The sequence below is a fragment of the Balaenoptera physalus genome (genome assembly GCF_965194825.1).
Source record: "Balaenoptera physalus genome assembly, contig: HAP1_SCAFFOLD_717, whole genome shotgun sequence".
In the NCBI taxonomy this organism is placed as follows: Eukaryota; Metazoa; Chordata; class Mammalia; order Artiodactyla; family Balaenopteridae; genus Balaenoptera; species Balaenoptera physalus.
In genome coordinates, this window is record NW_028126046.1 from 137,287 (window position 1) to 156,751 (window position 19,465).

General features: G+C 40.2%; 1 protein-coding gene and 1 pseudogene across 2 annotated transcripts in view; one reads left to right on the forward strand and one right to left on the reverse strand.

Annotated features, from left to right (window-relative positions):
• The window catches only part of LOC309653630 (glucocorticoid-induced transcript 1 protein-like), a 115,539-nt gene extending 99,407 nt beyond the window's left edge, over window positions 1–16,132 (reverse strand). The window contains exon 1 of the transcript XR_014259292.1: window positions 16,013–16,132. The gene's annotated coding sequence lies outside the window, so the exon portion shown is untranslated. The remainder of the gene's footprint in view (window positions 1–16,012) is intronic.
• On the forward strand, window positions 3,220–8,821 carry LOC309653637 (UDP-N-acetylglucosamine--peptide N-acetylglucosaminyltransferase 110 kDa subunit pseudogene; annotated as a pseudogene). The gene has a single exon. The product of its transcript is annotated as a UDP-N-acetylglucosamine--peptide N-acetylglucosaminyltransferase 110 kDa subunit pseudogene (transcript).
• Window positions 16,133–19,465: the final 3,333 nt, after the last annotated feature.

The following is a 19,465-nucleotide window of genomic DNA, read 5'->3' on the forward strand; positions in this document are numbered from 1 at the left end:
AAGAATATTTGGAAAACATTTAAAAGAAAAAGTCACCCATAAAATTGCCAGCCAGTAACAACCACAAGAACATTTTTGTGTTTCCTCCTTATTTCTACACACATGTATACTTTCCAAAATTTGTCATAAATGTTTCCAAGGTTTTTTCGTATTTTGCCAAATTGCCCGCCAGAAAGATTAAATCAATTTATAATCCATTTTCAATGAATAATTTTTAAAAATGCAAACAAACTTTAAAATTTCAAGTTGAACAATGATACCTCACTGCCATGTTTGTTTTCTTGCATCTGCCTCACTCCTAAGGCTGACCATTTCCCCCCATGATTGTGGCCAATATTAGTGGACCTTGTATTTGATTCCTCAACAACAGTGTGGTTTCTGGAATTGAGCCTAGTGCCAGGAACGGGTCTTGATTAACACAAACCAAACATGGTGATCCAATCTCTCTTGCTAGTGAGTGGTTCAAAATGAGAACATGGCATCCTCTGACAGCAGAATTGATCCAGCTTGGTCCTAAAGTGACTCAGTGAAGCTAAAGAGAAGAACTTGTATTTTTTTTCTTTTGATAAATTTATTTATTTTTATTTATTTTATTTTTGGCTGCGTTGGGTCTTCGTTGCTGCACACGGGCTTTCTCTAGCTGTGGTGAGCGGGGGCTACTCTTCGTTGTGGTGCACGGGCTTCTCATTGGGGTGGCTTCTCTTGTCGCGGAGCACAGGGCTCTAGGCGCATGGGCTTCAGGAGTTGTGGCTCGTGGGCTCTAGAACACAGGTTCAGTAGTTGTGGTGCACAGGCCTTGTTACTCCGCAGCATGTGGGATCTTCCCAGACCAGGGCTTGAACCCGTGTCCCCTGCAATGGCGGGCAGATTCTTAACCACTGCACCACTAGGGAAGCCCAGGATTTGTATTGTATTGCTAGCAAAGAGACTGCATTTCTCCTCTGATGAATGTGCACAAGAAAGCATGCTGTCCCCGGTGATCGTTGGGTACCGTCTCATGATCCTGAGGGAAGCCATCCTATCCTTCTGGTTACGTGATACAGTGAGTTTCCTTATTGTTTAGGCCAGTTTTATTTGGAGTTTCAATTTTTATAGTGAAAAGTTGTCATAACTCTTTCTGTTCTAGGGGTTTTTTTTGTTTGTTTTGTTTTTGTCAATTCCTGCTGGGTATTATTTGTATTGTTGATGTGGCAAGAACTCTACTGAGATATAGTCTTCTTGTCTTTATATTATGAATATATCTCTAAGTTTATCACTTATCATTTACTCCTTACTCTTGTTTAATATAGAGAAGATTATAATTTAAGTCTATTAAATCCATCAGTGTGTTTCTACATGATACATTCCATTGCTTTTACTTTTATTCATTCATTCATTAAAGAGTGTGTGTGTGCGTGTGTGTATGTGTGTGTGTGTACTACAAGGTGCCAAGCACTACGAGAGGCAATAAGACTATTTATTGTGAGACAAGAAAGACACAGCCCCTGTCCTCGTGGAGTTCATATCCTGGTGGGGGATTGAGAATATGTTAGACGTTTACTGAAAAGCCACACAAGTGTGTGTAAGCTACTAAAGGATAGAGGCTACAGAGGGAAGGACCCAGTCTAGGAGCGCTTTCATAGAAGGGTTAGGTCTAGTTAGGGAAGTCAGGGGAAGCTTTCCTGGGGAAGTGGTGACTGAGCTAAGAATGATAAAGAGGACTTAGGTAGTGGGCTAAGAGCATTCCAGGCAGTGGAAAGAGCAGGTGCAAAGGTCCTGCTCATGGGCAAGCATAGGAAAGAGGAAGGACTGAAAGAATGTAGGACATGGTCCACATCCTCAGAGGGGCCTGGTGTAAGTGAAGGCGGAAGGTTGAAGGGTGGGAAGTGGGGGATGCTGACCACGCAGGGCCAGTAAGTCCATGTTAAGGAGTTGTGTCTCCTTCCTAAGATCTATGGGAAATCACTGAAGGTGTCATCTTTGACAACCACATTACTTTTACCTCCAAACATCCAATCTCATAACAAGTCCTAACAATTTTGCTTTCGAAATATCTCTTCAGTCTATCCACTTCAATCCATCCACTTCTGTTCGTCATTACCAACACTTCCTCAGCCCATTCTATCATCATTTGTGTCTGGACTAGGGGAATAGCGTCCTCAATGACCTATGTGCACCTACTCTTGCCCCACTCCAATCCATTCCTGCACAGTTATGGGGAGACACACCTGACTTTGATACCATTTGATGACACAGAAAACACTGAAAGAGGACCAGTTTGTTTTTCATTAGTCTTGTTCTTGAGAGGTTGTGGAGTGGGCAGTTCATGAGTTTAATCTTGGACCTGCTGAGTTTTAAATATCCCTGGGATGTCCTAGAGAAGAAGCCAAGCAGGTGGTGTCTGTTAGGTAGATATCTTCTGCCTCCCCATCTAGAGCCACTCTCCACCCATCTCTACGCTGATCCCTGCCTGGAGACATTAACGTGTGTGGGATGTCAAGATTCCATGTATCCCCAGCACCTGCTCCCTTGTGCTCTGCCTTCTAGTTGCGTTCAGCCCATAGGAGGTACATGAAGGAAGAAGCGTGAAGGCTGAGTATTTACTCAATACGATATACATCCTGCATCATCTCTTCCTCTTCCCCACCTCCTCCTCTTTCCACCCTGCCTCCTTCAAACCCTCCTCCTCTGCCTCCTGCTCCTCCTGCTCTTCTTCCTCCCACCTCTTCCTCTTTTTTTCTCTCTCGAATCCAGTAATCATTTCCACCTCCTCCTTTTTTAAAAAATTAATTAATTAATTTTTGGCTGCATTGGATCTTTGCTGCGCCCGGGCTTTCTCTAGTCGCGGCAAGTGGGGGCTACTCTTCGTTGCAGTGAGTGGGCTTCTCATTTCGGTGGCTTCTCTTGTTGCAGAGCACGGGCTCTAGGTGCCCGGTCTTCAGAAGTTGCGGCACGCGGGCTTCAGTAGTTGTGGCCCACGGACTCAGTAGTTGTGGCTCGCAGGCTCTAGAGTGCAGGCTGAGTAGTTGTGGCGCACAGGCTCAGTTGCTCCGTGGCATGTGGGATGTTTCCGGACCAGGGCTTGAACCCCTGCACTGGCAGGTGGATTCTTAACCACTGAGTCACCAGGGAAGTCCCTAACCTCCTCCTTTAAGCCTAGGCAGTAAAAGCTCCCTGAGATGCTGGACTACTGTCCTCTCTTGTTTTCCCCAAACCCTTTGCAAATGATCTCTCGACTACAGTCTCCTTAATTACGGTACATTTGAGTGTGCCACCTTTCTCTTTCAGGGATTCTGACTTATACTGATAGGTAAGAAATGCCTGGGGGAGAGTTAAATTTGAGTCACCTGAGTAGAGGTGGTCATTGGAGCCGTGGGTAAATGTGAATATCTTGGGAGACAGTGTAGAGAAGGAATGGGCCCTGAGGAACTCAAACACGTAATGGCTTTCAGAGGAGGATAATCTTGCAAAGGAATTGGAGAAGTAGCAACCAAAGTGAGGTGAAAAATCAGGGCAGTGTGTGTCATAGAAGTCAAAGGAGGCAAAGGGAAGAAAAAGAGTGTTGGTAGTCAAGATTATCAGTTGGTCCTGCAAAGTCATTGGATTTAGTGACTTATACCATCGTGAATCTGTTACATATTTTCTGTGCTCCCTCTGAACAATGATTTAAATTTTTTTACATTAACTTATCTATAATTTATCTTAGGTAAATACAGTCAAATTTGTTTTAGAACGTATTTTAAGGTAAAAATTAACTACCCTTCCTTAACCATTATTCCAACATTATTTATTTTATACTTTCTCTATTACCATTATTTCCTCCAACATTCACTGTTTCTAAAAATATAAAGAGATGTTTGAGCACTTTCTACTAGATGTTTAAGAGCTTTCTATTTGACTGTATCATAGTGGTTCAACGGTTGTCGCTTTAGCATTCATTTTAAAATTGATCCATTAGAACAAGTCTAACCTCTTAATTTTAATTTTCAGAATTCTATTATCAATAGCCCCATTTATTCTTCCAGATAAACTCTATATTTTTTTAACATCTTTATTAGAGTATAATTGCTTTACTATGGTGTGTTAGTTTCTGCTTTATAACAAAGTGAATCAGTTATACATATACATATGTCCCCACATCTCTTCCCTCTTGCATCTCCAGATAAACTTTAGAACCATCTTATCAATTAAAAAAAACTTCATAGTGATTTTTTCAAGACCGTGAGAGATAGATGGCCAACCAGAGTTCCTAAGGTTCAGTGTATGTAACTGTTGCCGCCGCTTAAGCCTGCCAAAGCAGTGGTACGGCTGCTGCCCTTGTATTTGCTACCTCTAGAAACATTCTTGCCAGTAGTGGCGGCAGCGGGACTCAATTACCCTCTTTTCGCACTCCCTCCAGAAGCTCCAGATGGCGTCTTCCGTGGGCAATGTGGCCGACAGCACAGACCCAACGAAACGTATGCTTTCCTTCCAAGGGTTAGCAGAGTTGACACATCGAGCCTATCAGGTGGGAGATTTTGAGGCAGCTGAGAGACACTGCATGCAGCTCTGGAGACAAGAGCCAGACAATACTGGTGTACTTTTATTACTTTCATCTATTCACTTCCGGTGTCGAAGGCTGGACGGATCTGCCCACTTTAGTACTCTGGCAATTAAAAAGAACCCTCTTCTGGCAGAAGCCTATTCGAATTTGGGGAATGTGTACAAGGAAAGCGGGCAGTTGCAGGAAGCAATCCAGCATTACCGGCATGCATTGCGTCTCAAACCAGATTTCACTGATGGTTATATTAACCTGGCAGCCGCTTTGGTAGCAGCAGGCGACATGGAAGGGGCAGTACAAGCTTACGCCTCTGCTCTTCAGTACAATCCTGATCTGTACTGTGTTTGCAGTGACCTGGGGAACCTGCTCAAAGCCCTGGGTCGCTTGGAAGAAGCCAAGGCATGTTATTTGAAAGCAATTGAGACGCAACCGAACTTTGCAGTAGCTTGGAGTAATCTTGGCTGTGTTTTCAATGCACAAGGGGAGATTTGGCTTGCAATTCATCACTTTGAAAAGGCTGTCACCCATGACCCCAATTTTCTGGATGCTTATATCAATTTAGGAAATGTCTTCAAAGAGGCACGGATTTTTGAACGAGCTGTGGCAGCTTACCTTCGTGCCCTAAGCTTGAGTCCAAATCATGCAGTGGTACATGGCAGCCTGGCTTGTGTATACTATGAGCAAGGCCTGATAGATCTGGCAATAGACACCTACAGGCGAGCTATTGAATTGCAACCACACTTCCCGGACGCTTACTGCAACCTAGCCAACGCTCTCAAAGAGAAGGGCAGTGTTGCCGAAGCAGAAGATTGTTATAATACAGCTCTCTGGCTGTGTCCCACCCATGCAGACTCTCTGAATAACCTAGCCAATATCAAGCGAGAACAGGGAAACATTGAAGAGGCAGTTCGCTTGTATTGTAAAGCATTAGAAGTCTTCCCAGAGTTTGCTGCTGCCCATTCAGATTTAGCAAGTGTATTGCAGCAGCAGGGAAAAGTGCAGGAAGCTCTGATGCATTATAAGGAGGCTATTCGAATCAGTCCTACCTTTGCTGAGGCCTACTGTAATATGGGAAACACTCTAACGGGGATGCAGGATGTTCAGGGAGCCTTGCAGTGTTATACACGTGCCATTCAGATTGACCCTGCATTTGCGGAAGCCCACAGCAATCTGGCTTCCATTCACAAGGATTTGGGTAATATTTCAGAAGCAATTGCTTCTTATCGCACTGCTCTGAAGCTTCAACCTGATTTTCCTGACGCTTATTGTAATCTGGCTCATTGCCTGCAGACTGTCTGTGACTGGACAGACTATGATGAGCACATGAAGAGGTTGGTCAGCGTAGTGGCTGACCAGTTAGAGAAGAACAGGTTGCCTTCCGTGCAGCCTCATCACAGCATGTTATATCCTCTTCCTCACGGCGTCAGGAAAGCTATTGCCGAGAGGCATGGGCACCTCTGCCTGGATAACATCAGTGTCCTTCATAAACCACCGTATGAACATCCAAAGGACTTGAAGCTCAGTGATGGTCGACTGCGTGTAGGATACGTGAGTTCTGACTTTGGGAACCATCCTACTTCTCATCTTATGCAGTCTATTCCAGGCATGCACAATCGTGATAAATTTGAGGTATTCTGTTATGCCCTGAGCCCAGATGATGGCACAAACTTCCGAGCGAAGGTGATGGCAGAAGCCGATCATTTCGTTGATCTTTCTCAGATTCCATGCGACGGAAAAGCAGCTGATCGCATCCATCAAGCTGGTATACACGTCCTCGTAAATCTGAATGGTTATACCAGGGGTGCTCGAAATGAACTCTTTGCGCTCAGGCCAGCTCCTATTCAGGCAATGTGGCTGGGGTACCCTGGGACTAGTGGCGCGCTTTTCATGGATTATATCATCACTGATCAGGAAACTTCTCCTGCTGAAGTTGCTGAGCAGTATTCTGAGAAACTGGCTTATATGCCCCGTACTTTCTTTATTGGTGATCATGCTAATATGTTCCCTCACCTGAAGGAAAAAGCAGTCATCGATTTTAAGTCCAATGGGCACATTTATGACAATCGAATTGTGCTGAATGGCATCGACCTCAAAGCATTTCTTGATAGTCTACCAGATGTGAAAATTGTCAAGATGAAATGTCCTGATGGAGGAAACAACACAGACAGCAGTAATATAGCTCTCAATATGCCTGTCATTCCTATGAATACGACTGCAGAAGCAGTTATTGAAATGATTAACAGAGGACAAATTCAGATAACAATTAATGGATTCAGTATTAGCAATGGACTGGCAACTGCCCAGATCAACAATAAGGCTGCCACTGGAGAGGAGGTTCCCCGTACCATTATTGTAACCACACGTTCTCAGTACGGGTTACCGGAAGATGCCATTGTGTACTGTAACTTTAATCAGTTATATAAAATTGACCCATCTACTTTGCAGATGTGGGCAAATATTCTGAAGCGTGTTCCCAATAGCGTACTGTGGCTGTTGCGTTTCCCAGCAGTAGGAGAACCTAATATTCAACAGTACGCGCAAAATATGGGCCTTCCCCAGAACCGTATCATTTTTTCACCTGTTGCTCCTAAAGAGGAACATGTTCGGAGAGGCCAGCTGGCTGATGTCTGCTTGGACACTCCACTCTGTAATGGACACACCACAGGGATGGATGTCCTTTGGTCGGGGACACCCATGGTGACTATGCCAGGAGAGACTCTTGCTTCCCGAGTTGCAGCTTCCCAGCTCACTTGTTTAGGCTGTCTTGAGCTTATTGCTAAAAATAGACAAGAGTATGAAGACACAGCTGTGAAACTGGGAACTGATCTAGAATACCTGAAGAGAATTCGTGGCAAAGTCTGGAAGCAGAGAATATCTAGCCCTCTGTTCAACACCAAACAATACACAATGGAACTAGAGCGCCTCTATCTACAGATGTGGGAGCATTATGCAGCTGGCAACAAACCTGATCACATGATGAAGCCTGTTGAAGTCACTGAGTCGGCCTAAATAATGACTGTGTGCGCAGGAGAATTACCCCTGTACCTGAGCCTCAACCTTCTGGGGGAAAGGGAACTAGATACGTTACTTTGTACTTACCTTTGTAGCAATATCATGTTGCAGATGGGTGACAGACAGTGATAACAGATAGCACAGCCAGACTTGCTTCCTGCATGATCATGACAGGGAGAGACACAAGAGATGGGAGACTGCTGTTCCACAAGGAGTCTCCGTAGAATTTTGCGGCAGCCAGGTGTTGCCTAAGTCTGGAAGGTCTGATCTCCCTTGGTATTCCATGGGATGGGTGGTTAGTGTGGAGGGGAGATAGAGATTGCCCAGTCTTCTGAATTAATTGTTTCTTTATATTTGGGGTATTGGAGCTATTAAAAATGTTTGGTTTCAGGTATTTTTATTCATGTGAAGTGTATATGATTCTCTTGAGATAAGGTTTTAAGCTAAAATATTCCTTGTTTTAGTTTCTGAACTCTACAGACAAATGGGGACTTTGCTGGTGTAGTCTTTTTATAGGTTTAATAAACCACTTGAGCCTATATCAGTCATTTTAGTGTCTGACATGTTTGGAACTATCAGTGCTTTGTTGGTTTATGGCTTAAATTCTTTTTCTGGTCCGTTTCCTTCTTCCCTTCCCCCCACTTTAAACATTTTCCTGTAACTTGGCTAACAAAAAACCAAGACTGATTCAAAACCTCCCAGAGTGTTTCTCTTAAACGCATCATCTGGTGCCAAATGAAGATTCTTAGGAGTGATTATTAATTATGAAGGGCACAGTTGTGGTACTGTCACTGATGATAATAATAATGGATTTTTGGCCTAGAGTTTTGACCTACTTCACCAGTGTTTTACCATTGACTGCCCCTCTATGCTGCTTCCAAAAGTGATAGTGTGTGATAAGATTTTTACTTTCACTTCTAAAGTTTGTTTTCTTTTTTAAATGAGTCCTGTTCTTCCTTTTTCTTTCAGCAGAAATGAAATCCCAGGTAAGTACAAGTACTCAAATATTTGATCAGTAAGTCACAGTTATCTCCAGTACATTAAATAACTTTCATCAAAAAACATGTTATAGGTAAAAAGCTCTGGAGGACCTGCTATGTATATGATTATTATGTTTCAGACCTTCTAGGGTGTTATATATAATAACTTGTCTTCTGGACGTGGTCTTGAAGTCTTTATGGATTCAGCCTCAGTAGTAGCGAACTGCACTGTTACTTGGTTTGGAGTATAAATTAGACTTTAACCCTCCTGGAGGTTGAGTTTTTGGTATTGAAAACCATAGGAATGAAATTATTGTATTTCAACAAAGGATTGAGGGCTTGAGGCTTAAACAAGCCAACATATGAATATATGTTTTTATCTTGCTGTACTGCACATATGCTGTCTAGTAACAGATATTTTGTCTGCTAGTAGTGTTCTAGATTCTGTCTTTCCAAAGCGCTGAGGCAGTGCATCTATTCTGTAGTTGCAGCTGATGCCTGAATGTATCCTAGCTGACAAATGATTGATTAATAAGAACTTGAATTTCGGAAAGAGAAAGATTTGTACTGTTAACCAAAATCTGAACAAGGAGTCTCAAATGTAATTCTTAGCCAGAATTACATGTTAATGAACGATTTAACAGTGTAAATCAAGGAACATCGGTGTAGGGATTTCTTTTAATTTATTTTTTACCTGCTTGAAATAATCAGTTAAAGGTTGCCAGCTTGGTTGCAGATGAACGGACGTTTGAAGTTCACCAAACTACTTCATGTGGAATAGGAGAATAGACTTCCAGCGCCCTCAAGGCTGTGACCTTGCAGCCATTTTACATAGCACAGCATCCCCCTAGAGGGATGAACCTTTCCCTGCCCGAAAAGTAGCCGCTCTTGTTGAAGCTTTGCTTTTTGTAACAGGCTTTTGTTTCCAGGTGACATGTCTGTGGAAGACTTAATTCTGAATAGAGATATAGATATTACTGGAAACTAATTGTTTTTTCTATTATATTCTGCTTTATCAAAAAAGTAAAACATTTACATTGTGCTACAGAAATTCAGATGTTGTCTTGCAATCTTTAAACAATAAATGAATGATTTGCCCTTAAAAACAAAAAACAAAAAAACTTCATTGTGATTTTGTTTGGGATTATTTTAATCCTGTAAATTAAATGGGAAAGAAATTAAATCTTTATTATATTGCCTTTTAGCCAGAAACTTGATAGATAGATAGATAAATCCATTTATCTTCAAATCTCATTTTTAACTCTAATAAAAGTGTAACCATTTTCTTCAAATAATATGTTAATATATTTTGTGAAGGTCATTTCCAAATATTTTATATTTACATTCTTCTTTCTGATGTTTCTTAGATATTCTTTGCTACTCTTTCTCTGACTTTTTTTGGTATAATAGTAATATATGTTTCTGGTAGAAAAAAATGAGAAGAAATCAAGAGAAAACAACCTAAATATAATTCTAATAGTCAACACCCAGATTCCAATACAGTTAACTTTTTGGTGTACTCACTAAATGCTTTTTATATTCTTATGTATGTGTATTTTTATATTTCTTATGTAAATGAGATATCATACTGTTCTGTAACTTCTTTCATCTACTATACAAGGAACATCTCATGTCAGTGTATGCACTTCATTGCTGGATGCTATTCTGTTATACAGATGTACCTTAATTTATTTAACCAGACCTTTATTGGGGACCTTTGTTGTTGTTTCTAACTTTCCAGCATGAAATCATTCTGTGATAAAGCTCTTTTTACCTCCTCAATTCCAAAGAGCCTTGACATTTTATTAAGTATCGGATATATACAAAAGAATATTTATAAAATAAATGTTTAAGGACAAAAAAAGTAACAAGGACATGATCACTTGTGCACCTACTGTCCCATTTAAGACATAGAACATTTAAGCCCCTATGTGTCCCTCTCCAATCCCATCCTTCCTAATCATTCTATATATACATCTGTTTGTGTATGTATATATATATATATATATGTATGTATATATGATTTTTGCCTGCTTTTGAACTTCAGATAATTGGAATTTACCATATGGGTCTTTCTGGGACATACTTTTTCCACTTAATAACATGTTCCTGAGATGCATCCACGTTGTTGCAAATAACTACAGTTTATTCATGTTTATTTCTGTATAGTATTCAATTATATGAATATACCAGAATTTTACTCCATTCTACTGTTGGTGAATATCTTGGTTATTTCTAGTGTTTGCTCTTACAGATATGCTACTATGAACATCTTGTACCTACCGCCCACTACATGTGTACAAGAGTTTCTCTAGGCCAAACATCAGAGAGTAGAATTGCTGAGTCAAAAGGCATGCATACCTTCAACCTAATAGATAATGCAAATTATCTTCCAAAATGGTTGAAATAAATTGACTCTCCCACAAACACTGTATAAGAATTCAGTGGTTCCACATCTCTAATTCTTGGTATTCCACATTTAAAAATTTTTGTCAAGCTGATGAGATTGAAATAATATGCCACTGTGGTTTTAATTTGCATTTCCCTGATTACAAATGAAGTTGAACATATTTTCATATGTTATTTTACCATTTGTGTTCTCTCTTCAGTGATATGCCCAGTCAAATCTTTTTCCCCTTTAAAATAAATTAGGTTGTAGTTTTCTGAATGGCTTATAGTTTTTATATGGTCTGGATACTAACCCTTTGTCATATGGGTATAGCAAATACCCTCTCCCAGTGTGTGACTCACCTTTTCACTTCTGTTATGGTATATCTTGATGAACAGGAGTTCTTCACTTTAATGTAATTGACTTTAATAGTAATTTACTTTACTCCCTGTGCTTTTCTGTCTCGCCTCAGAGATTCTTCTCATCCGTTAATTGAAAAGGGCATTTTCTTTTATTACTTTCAAAAAGTTTAAAAACTCTACCTAATTTTGAGTCTTTTAGACACTTAGAATTGATTTTTGGCATGTGGTGTGAAGTAGGGGTTCAGATACCTTCTTTTCTATATGAATACCCAGTTGTCTCAGCATCAGTTATTTAAAGCTCATACTTTCTCAACTGATTTTCAGTGTCCGTTCTGATACACTTGAGAATCAACTTGCCAAGTTCCACTATCCATTCCTCAATGCCCACCAGTCAAAATAAATACTTCGTTGGGATTTGAAATGTAATAAAAGAAATCTATGGATCAATTGGAAAAGCAATGACAACTTTATAATATTGAATTTTCCTACCCATAAACATAGTATCTCTTTCCATTTATTTAAATTTCCTTTGATTTCTCTCAGTCATTTTATGATTTTCTGTATATAGGTCTTGCTCATATTTTGTTAAATCTCTTCCTAGGTAATTAATATTTTTGATACTACTGTAAATGGCATCTGTTTTTTATTACACGTTCTAATTTTTTGTTGCTGGTATATAGAAATGCATTTTTAAAATATTGACCTTATAAGTATCAACTTTACTAAAAAAAATCTTAATTCTATTTTTACGTATAGGAAAATTTTTAAAGTGGGGGGAAGGGAAGAAGGAAACGGACCAGAAAAAGAATTTAAGCCATAAACCAACAAAGCACTGATAGTTCCAAACATGTCAGACACTAAAATGACTGATATAGGCTCAAGTGGTTTATAAAACCTATAAAAAGACTACACCAGCAACGTCCCCATCTTTAATATGTATTTTTATGTATATGTAAAAATCTTATCTCCTGCAGATGACTCCCTAGTTTCTGCTCTCTAATCATTATAAATTGTATATAAATTTTATACTATCTGATATTTCCAACACCTGATTGACTTTTTGTGGGTGATGTGAGTTGCTTGTTATTTTGTTGGGTCTCGCTCATGATGCTTTTCTTTTCTAATTGTGAATTCATATTTCTATGGGAATTCTTTGAAGCCTAGATAGAAGGGAGTTCATTTAAAAAGGATTTGCATGTGTTTCTGCCAGATGCTCATGGGTACTACTGAAGGAGGGCCACTTTAAACTAAATTCTCAGCTTGAAGGTTTTCCAGACCACCCAGGTAGTGCAACTCTGGCAACAAAACTCACACGTGAGGGCTAGCTTGTACTTAGAAACTTTCAGGAAAGATTTTTCTTCTCCTTTACCAGCGCCAAATTTTAACATAAGCAAATGTCCTTGTTGTCTGCAATGGGGGCAATTTTATTTCTAGTATACTCCTTCGAGCTTTATGTAGGATTGTCTTTTATGCTGCCCTCTTTGGGCTGGACCTAGGCTTTGTCAACTATCATCCATATTTCACAAGGCTGTGAACACTGGATCTCAAGATCCCCTGATTTGTCAAAAGTCCTCAGTGCAAAGGCCATTAGCAGTGCCTGGATCATCTCACTTGGGCCTTGCTTAGAATTCCTTTTGGCCTTACTTTATTAGCAGTTCCCTGATGCCTTTAAAAATATATATATTTCTATATTTTATTCATTGTTTTTAGTTATTCTCAATGGGAAGTTTGTGAAGGGCATGTAGTTACCTAAGCACCCCCCACCTCACTTCAGCTACACCTTCTCATATCCTAGATCTTTCATTTCCAATATCTATTTCACCTCCTAAATCTCAATTTCAAATATCTTCTCTATGGCCATCATCTCCTATCTTTGGGTGCCTCTAATTTACCAGTCCCACCTTAACAATTCTCCAGCCCTATTAGGACTCCCAATTCAATCACCCCCAAATATTCACTGGCCCTTTACTCAGGTTCTTCCTCATCCACATTAGAGTCTACGCTAGGTCTCTGTGTTGCAAAATACAATAAAAATAGTGCCTTCTGTACTTGTGCCATGCTATGGTACTGACTTTGTGTTTCATCATCATAATCACTCCTTTATACACACCCTCCATGTCTTTTTTTTTTTTTTAAGTTTCATTAGGTCCCATTTGTTTATTTTTGTTTTTATTTCCATTTCTCTAGGAGGTGGATCAAAAAAGATCTTGCTGTGATTTATGTCAAAGAGTGTTCTTCCTATGTTTTCCTCTAAGAGTTTTATAGTGTCCAGTCTTACATTTAGGTCTCGAATCCATTTTGAGTTTATTTTTGTGTATGGTGTTAGGGAGTATTCTAATTTCATTCTTTTCCATGTAGCTGTCCAGTTTTCCCAGCACCACTTATTGAAGAGACTGTCTTTTCTCCATTGTATATCTTTGCCTCCTTTGTCATAGATTAGTTGACCATAGGTGCGTGGGTTTATCTCTGGGCTTTCTATCTTGTTCCATTGATCTATGTTTCTGTTTTTGTGCCAGTACCATATTGTCTTGATTACTGTAGTTTTGTAGTATAGTCTGAAGTCAGGGAGTCTGATTCCGCCAGCTCTGTTTTTTTCCCTCAAGACTGCTTTGGCTATTCGGGGTCTTTTGTGTCTCCATACAAATTTTAAGATGATTTGTTCTAGTTCCGTTAAAAATGCTATTGGTAATTTGATAGGGATTGCATTGAATCTGTAGATTGCTTTGGGTAGTATAGTCATTTTCACAATGTTGATTCTTCCAATCGAAGAACATGGTATATCTCTCCATCTGTTTGTATCATCTTTAATTTCTTTCATGAGTGTCTTATAGTTTTCTGCATACAGGTCTCTTGTCTCCCTAGGTAGGTGTATTCCTAGGTATTTTATTCTTTTTGTTGCAATGGTAAATGGGAGTGTTTCCATAATTTCTCTTTTCAGATTTTTCATCATCAGTGTATAGGAATGCAAGAGATTTCTGTGCATTAATTTTGTATCCTGCAACTTTACCATATTCATTAATTAGCTCTAGCAGTTTTCTGGTAGCAGTTTTAGGATTCTCTATGTATAGTATCATGTCATCTGCAAACAGTGACAGTTTTACTTCTTCTTTTCCAATTTGTATTCCTTTTATTTCTTTTTCTTCTCTGATTGCCGTGGCTAGGACTTCCAGAACTATGTTGAATAATAGTGGTGAGAGTGGACATCCTTGTCTCGTTCCTGATCTTAGAGGAAATGCTTTCAGTTTTTCACCATTGAGAATGATGTTTGCTGTGGGTTTGTCCTATATGGCCTTTATTATGTGGAGGTAGGTTCCCTCTCTGCCCACTTTCTAGAGAGTTTTTATCATAAATGGGTGTTGAATTTTGTCAAAAGCTTTTTCTGCATCTATTGAGATGATCATATGGTTTTTATTCTTCAACTTGTTAATATGGTGTATCACATTTTGCGTATATTGAAGAATCCTTGCATCCCTGGGATAAATCCCACTTGATCGTGGTGTATGATCCTTTTAATGTGTTGTTGGATTCTGTTTGCTAGTATTTTGTTGAGGATTTTTGCATCTATATTCATCAGTGCTATTGGTCTGTAATTTTCTTTTTTTGTAGTGTCTTTGTCTGGTTTTGGGATCAGGGTGATGGTGGCCTCATACAATGAGTTTGGGAGTGTTCCTTCCTCTGCAATTTTTTGGAAGAGTTTGAGAAGGATAGGTGTTAGCTCTTCTCTAAATGTTTGATAGAATTCACCTGTGAAGCCATCTGGTCCTGGACTTTTGTTTGTTGGAAGATTTTTAATCACAGTTTCAATTTCATTCCTTGTGATTGGTCTGTTCATATTTTCTGTTTCTTCCTGGTTCAGTCTTGGAAGGTTATACCTTTGTAAGAATTTGTCCATTTCTTCCAGGTTGTCCATTTTATTGGCATAGAGTTGCTTGTAGTAGTTTCTTAGGATGCTTTGTATTTCTGCGGTGTCTGTTGTAACTTCTCCTTTTTCATTTCTGATTTTATTGATTTGAGTCCTCTCCCTCTTTTTCTTGATGAGTCTGGCTAATGGCTTATCAATTTTGTTTATCTTCTCAAAGAACCAGCTTTTAGTTTTATTGATCTTTGCTATTGTTTTCTTTGTTTCTATTTCATTTATTTCCGCTCTGATCTTTATGATTTCTTTCCTTCTGCTAACTTTGGGTTTTGTTTGTTCTTCTTTCTCTAGTTTCTTTAGGTGTAAGGTTAGATTGTTTACTTGAGATTTTTCTTGTTTCTTTTGTTAGGCTTGTATAGCTATAAACTTCCCTCTTAGAACTGCTTTCGCTGCATCTCATAGGTTTTGGGTCGTCGTGTTTTCATTGGCATTTGCCTCTAGGTATTTTTTGATTTCCTCTTTGATTTCTTCAGTGATCTCTTGGTTATTTAGTAACGTATTGTTTAGCCTCCATGTCTTTGTGTGTTTTACGTATTTTTCCCTGTAATTCATTTCTAATCTCATAGCATTGTGGTCAGAAATGATGTTTGATATGATTTCAATTTTCTTAAATTTACTGAGGCTTGATTTGTGACCCAAGATGTGATCTATCCTGGAGAATGTTCCATGCACACTTGAGAAGAAAGTGTAATCTGCTGTTTTTGGATGGAATGTCCTATAAATATCAATTAAATCTATCTGGTCTATTGTGTCATTTAAAGCTTCTGTTTCCTTATTTATTTTCATTTTGGATGATCTGTCCATTGGTGTAAGTGAGGTGTTAAAGTCCCCCACTATTGGGCTTCCCTGGTGGCGCAGTGGTTGGGAGTCCGCCTGCCAATGCAGGGGACATGGGTTCGTGTCCCGGTCCGGGAAGATCCCACATGCCGCGGAGTGGCTAGGCCCGTGAGCCACAACTACTGAGCCTGCGCGTCTGGAGCCTGTGATCTGCAATGGGAGAGGCCGCGAGAGTGAGAGGCCCGCGCACCGCGATGAAGCGTGGCCCCCGCTCGCCGCAACTGGAGAAAGCCCTCGCACAGAAACGAAGACCCAACACAGCCAAAATAAATAAATAAATAAATAAATTTAAAGTCCCCCACTATGATTGTGTTACTGTCAATTTCCTCTTTTATAGCTGTTAGTAGTCGCCTTATGTACTGAGGTGCTCCTATGTTGGGTGCATATATATTTATAATTGTTATATCTTCTTCTTGGATTGATCCCTTGATCATTATGTAGTGTCCTTCCTTGTCTTTTGTAACATTCTTTATTTTAAAGTCTATTTTATCTGATATGAGTATAGCTACTCCAGCTTTCTTTTAATTTCCATTTGCATGGAATATCTTTTTCCATCCCCTCACTTTCAGTCTGTATGTGTCCCTAGGTCTGAAGTGGGTCTCTTGTAAACAGCATATATATGGGTCTTGTTTTTGTATCCATTCAGCAAGCCTGTGTCTTTTGGTTGGAACATTTAATCCATTCACGTTTATGGTAATTATCGATATGTATGTTCCTATGACCATTTTCTTAATTGTTTTGGGTTTGTTTTTGTAGGTCCTTTTCTTGTCTTGTGTTTCCCACTTAGAGAAGTTCCTTGAGCACTTGTTGTAGAGCTGGTTTGGTGGTGCTGAATTCTCTTAGCTTTTGCTTGTCTGTAAAACTTTAGATTTCTCCATCAAATCTAAATGAGATCCTTGCCGGGTAGAGTAATCTTGGTTGTAGGTTCTTCCCTTTCATCACTTTAAGTATATCATGCCACTCCCTTCTGGCTTGTAGAGTTTCTGCTGAGAAATCAGCTGTTAAGCTTATGGGAGTTCCCTTGTATGTTATTTGTCTTTTTTCCCTTGCTGCTTTCAATAATTTTTCTTTGTCTTTAATTTTTGCCACTTTGATTACTATGTGTCTCGGCATGTTTCTCCTTGGGATTATCCTGTATGGGACTCTCTGCGCTTCCTGAACTTGGGTGGCTATTTCCTTTCCCATTGTAGGGAAGTTTTCGACTATAATCTCTTCAAATATTTTCTCTGGTCTTTTCTCTCTCTCTTCTCCTTCTGGGACCCCTATAATGCGAATGTTGTTGCTTTTAATGTTGTCCCAGAGGTCTCTTAGGCTGTCTTCATTTCTTTTCATTCTTTATTCTTTAGTCTGTTCCACAGCAGTGAATTCCACCATTCTGTCTTCCAGGTCACTTATCCGTTCTTCTGCTTCAGTTATTCTGCTATTGATTCCTTCTAGTGTAGTTTTCATTTCAGTTATTGTATTGGTCATCTCTGTTTGTTTGTTCTTTAATTCTTGTAGGTCTTTGTTAAACATTTCTTGCATCTTCTCGGTCTTTGTCTCCATTCTTATTCCGAGGTCCTGGATCATCTTCACTATCATTATTCTGAATTCTTTTTCTGGAAGGTTGCCTATCTCCACTTCATTGAGTTGTTTTTCTGGGGTTTTTTCTTGTTCCTTCATCTGGTATATAGCCCTCTGCCTTTTCATCTTGTCTATCTTTCTGTAAATGTGGTTTTTGTTCCACAGGCTGCAGGATTGTAGTTTTTCTTGCTTCTGCTGTCTGCCCTCTCACCCTCCATGTCCTTTTTTATTTTTTTCTTCCTGCTTCTCTCATCTGATCTGGCGCAGTTATTGATTAAACCCACATTTATCTGCCTACTCTGTACCTAATTCTGGAGGAAAACAAGCAACTAGGATAACTGGTTTCCTTCTAAATTTATGTGGCTACAGGATGTAGAGAAATCCTTCTGTATTCCTCTAGTCAGTTCTCTCCACCACCTTTCAAAGCAGCTTCTCTCTGCAAATCCCCAGCCTTCCCTGACCCCGGCCCCCTTTCTCAGTTGGTGGCTTCCCTTTTTCCATGGAGACATCCTCATCCACTCACCACCAAACTCCCTGCACGTTTAATAGATGCTCAACTTTTCCTCTTGTGACTTCAGATGAACTCTCCATATTCACATCTACGGCCATCCTTTCCACTTGTGCACAGGATCCCACCCCCTTTTTCTCCCCTCCACCCCTATCAGTGGTTCTCTGTCATTCTGACTCTCCTCCTGCTCTGAGAATGAACACATCCTGTCAGATTTTTTTTTTCTTAACATAAGAGACAACTTCTTCTGGGAAGATGAAGTTGATGTACTTTCCCATATTCCTCCAGCTAAGTGAAACTAACACCCTTGGACATTACATATAAAAGAAACATAAGAAGGCTGAAAGGTAGAGAGAGGAAGGCAGATCAGCTAGCGACTTTGAGACCTGAGGAATGACACATGGTTAGTTCCTTCCTTGTTTGTTTGTTTACCTCATATATCCCGGACTTGGAGCTGAAGAAGCTAGCAACCTGCAAACGCCAACAGGCACAGACAAAAACAAAAAAAAAACAAAAAACCTTCAACCAAAGCATGCTCTGCTTAGCCAGAGAACCAAGAATAGGTCAGCCTAGTGAAATAGAAAACTTTTAGAATTATCTAAGCAGCTCTACTCCAGCCAAAAACCACAGAAAAAAAGCAAAACAAAACTGTGGCCCCACTCTCACCCATGCCAGCCAAGTCCTAGAGGGGAGACTAGACTTCAGCCTTCCGCTAGGCTGTACCAAGGCACCCCAACACACCTGCCAAGGTGGTGGCAGAGAAGGATACATAGGGAGCTGGGATTTTCATCCCCACCAGGCATGATACACACTCTCCTCCCTCCCCTCTCCACAGTACCAGTGGAGACCACACGGGGAGCCTGGACTTCCACCCCCACTGGCAGTAACAAGGCCTCTCTCCCCATCCCAGATGGGGTACTGACAGAGAAGGCCTAGGGGAGCTTCAGGGCTTTTGCCACCACCCAGTGGTAACGAGGCACTTCTGCCCCTCCCATCCAGGAAGGCATCCGTGAAGGCCTCGTGAGAAGCTGGCACTCCCACACCTGCCCAGCAGTAATGAGGAGCTCACAGCTGTAAGAGAGTGTACACTTTGCCTTCTAGGTCACTGTGTAACCCCAGTGCCTGGAATGACAGGGGCTAGTTGCATGATCTCGTGCAAATCACTCATCCCTTCTGTGTCGCAATTTGTTCCTGTGTAAAATGAGAATGAAAATAATAGCATCTACCTGTAGGTTGCTGTGAGGATTAAATGAGTCCATACATATAAAGCTCCTAGAATAGAACGTGTTAGCCATTCCTGCTCCTGCTGGCTTTGTCATTATTCATTCCTTACTGATTTATGTGCCTCTTAAAATATAGCTTTAGCCGTATCCCATGAG